The sequence below is a fragment of the Sciurus carolinensis genome, chromosome 3, assembly GCF_902686445.1.
Source record: "Sciurus carolinensis chromosome 3, mSciCar1.2, whole genome shotgun sequence".
Classification (NCBI taxonomy): domain Eukaryota; kingdom Metazoa; phylum Chordata; class Mammalia; order Rodentia; family Sciuridae; genus Sciurus; species Sciurus carolinensis.
In genome coordinates this window covers 49,600,314-49,603,648 of record NC_062215.1, presented here as the reverse complement: position 1 = coordinate 49,603,648, position 3,335 = coordinate 49,600,314, and positions in this window count along the sequence as shown.

The following is a 3,335-nucleotide window of genomic DNA, read 5'->3' as shown; positions in this document are numbered from 1 at the left end:
TTTTCAGTTCTATTATTATACTGTTCCTGTTTTATTGTTTTTCATGGTTTCTACTTTTTTGTTGTTGAACTTCTCATTTTGTTCAAACATTATTTTCCTAATTTTTTGTAGCCATTTTTCTCTCTTTTCCTGAATCTCATTGAGCTCCTGTAAGAAAATTACTTTGAATTCTTTTTCAGATAATTCATTCATCTCTATTGGGAGGAAGATTGGTTACTGAAGTTTTATTAGTTCCTTTTTGTGGTGTTATATTATTCTTTGTTATCTTGGTAGCTTTATATTGATGTCTGTTCATTTGAAGGTACAAACACATCTTCTAATCTTCACATATGGGCTTCAGCAAGTAAAGACCTTTGCCTTTTGGGCCTCCAAGTTCATGGGATTACCTCTGAGTTTGTGGTTGAGTGGGGTTGGAACTGGATCACATGACTGCTTTGGGATCTGCAGTGGGATCTGTGGTTGGAAGGTCTGTTATCAGGGTTTCAAGCAGCATGGGTCTATCTACTCCCTGGGTAGACTGGATTACCTTACCTCTGGGATCTTTGGTCAGCAGGGATGGTACTGAGATGAAGGTCTACTGCAGTGTTCACAGAAGGTGGGCCTGTTACCAGGCATGTGGATAAGTATGGCTTCCTTCGAGTTCCTGTAAGTACTCCTGCTGGGTCACTGTGTGGTTCCCTGAACATGCTCTGGATAGTGGTTAAGGAGGACTAGCTTTGAGTCACAGGGCTGTTTTGGGTTCTACAGCAGAGGTTGAAACTTTCAGACATGTATAAATGGATCACTGGACAGGCAGGACAACTCTGACTATACCTGAGAGCCTCTGAAACCAGATTGCAGTACTCTTTAAGGCTCCACAGTTAGAACTGAGTTAGTCTGTCTAGACTAACTGTCCACAGTTAGTCTGTCTCTCCTGAGTTCTTTGACAGAGGGTTCTGGTAGTAGTCCCAAAGCCAAATGAGACCATATATCAGTTCACAAAGGGATAGAAATGTTTCAAAGTCTGGAGCTGGTCAGTGAGTCTACTCTCTCAGAGCCACCCTCCCAGGTCTTGAACTCTACCAGGGTTTCACATTCTCCCACCTGAGTCCCACAGCTCTCACAAAGGCACTTTTAATCATGGATGGTTGCAGAATTATTGTTGCTGTGGGGAGATAAGACTGGGGGACTTCCTATTCTGCCAACTTGCTGATCTGTTTTTCTTTTAGGCAGGACATGAGATCATTTTCTGAGACCAAAAAGGGAAAGAGTTTTAAAGAGAATGGAGAAAAATTAAAATAGAAATAAAGAGAATGACTAACATTTTATTATATAACTTCATCTCTGAGGAAATAGTGGAGTTAATAAATGGGAATAAGTGGGAATTAAAAGTTGTACATTTAATAATTGTACGATTTTCCACTCAGGTGTGGCAGGAGGTAGAGAATGGCAAAAAAGTTAAGGATTTATCAGGAAAGTGACCATAAAGCTAGTTTATGAATTTTTGTTTAATTGGAATGAGAAAGAAAACAGGGGTTGGTAAATATAGAAGAAGAAAGAGAGTCCAACTCCGTTGGAGGTGCCAACAGAGTTGAAGTAGTGTTATCTTGGGAGTACTCCAAAAAAGAAGCTAGAAAATCAGGACAGAGATGTTTATTTTTGTAACCTTGGAGGTTGGGACGTTTTGATGATATTTTCTAGAGAAAGATTGTGGAGGAGGTAAAATAGAAGAAAAGATGGTGGAGGTAGGAATCAGTGCATTGGATGAATCATGAATGTGGACATTGAAATCTCCCGGGAATGTGCTAAGAATTGGATGGAGAGGGAAGGCAGGTGTCAAAATCTTTAATAAATGAAAAGTCAGTAGGTGGAAAAAATAATTATGTGGATGAGCTAACTAGCATAAACCTCAAAGAAGGAAGATCTTTCTACAAGAGAATAAGCAGTACTGGGATTGAGAGAGAGATTATTTCTAGATAAGGACTGAGAAGTTCTTAAAACATGAGAGAATTATAGTCATTCTTTTTTTTTTTTTTTTTTTTTGCGGTACTGGGGATCGAACTCAGGGCCTTGTGCTTGTAAGGCAAGCACTCTACCAACTGAGCTATCTCCCCAGTCCTTATAGTCATTCTTAAGAGGTATTTTTATCAGGGGGAGGCAGATTTCAATTTAAACCTAGGGGTTGGGTGGGTGTTCTCAGAGAATAGGGACCTTGTGTTTTCCAGGAATTTCAATTATAAGTGAAGATACAGCTAAGAATTGCTACCATTATCAGGTCCTTCTCTTCCTGACTCTTTACCTAACATCTGTCCATTTATCTATTCATTTTACTCATTAAGTCAATAACTAAATGAAATGGCAATGTGAAATTGGAGTTTTAGGTAGAAACCTTTGGCAGAAAATAGGATATTAAGATCTGTTAAAAATTGATTTGTAAATTATTTTAAAGTCTAGCTCAAGATACAGCATTATAATAATTAGTCGACTTCCATGATTAACAGCAGCGATTATGGAAGCATGAAACAACCCAGAGGGAACTTTATGTAGGACCTGAGGTCTTAATAATTTAACCTACTGGATGATAATATAAAAAATATTTAATTATATATTATTCCTTTCAGTAGGTTGATTATTGTTCTCACACAAGAACTTTATTATATTTCTAATAGATTAGGATACCTGTTATTTTATATACTATCTATTAAAGTTGACAAAAATAGAAGGCCCATGCTAATCTCAGCACATATAAACCTGTAGTAGTTATAATAATGTTGATAATAATTGTCATAGAACTATAGAAAGGCACAATATAGAAATCTAAATGTAACATAATGAGAATATGGGACTGAATTTCAAATATATATGCGTTATATATAACATTTATATGTTAATTAACCTGTTACTATCAAAAGTACTAGGAAAAAAAAAACATGTAAAATATGGAAGTTTCTAAAGAGAACAATTAATATTAGGAACATATTCATCCTTCTTTCCTCTTTACCATTCTAACATGTTAACCAGGGAGAAGGTGTAATAAAACAAGTGAACATCTGTAGTTAACAAAAACCCACAAATCTCTTGTATTTAAAGAGAACCAGTAAACAGAGTATGTTCCCTCTCAAGGAATCCTAATTCCAGCTTAACAGTTCATGTAGTTACAGTGAGGAGTTTGTATTTTTAAATATTTGACAGTATTTAATACTGTCATGGTGATAATTACTAAGCTTGGCCCAGCTGCTCTCTGTCATGCTTTAATCTTGTCAACTAAGCACTTTTCCATAAAATTTAAGCAAATTTTTTTCTTCTCTTGGTGCATAAAAAGAAGGAAAAAGGAGAAAGAGAAAGAGACTCACAAG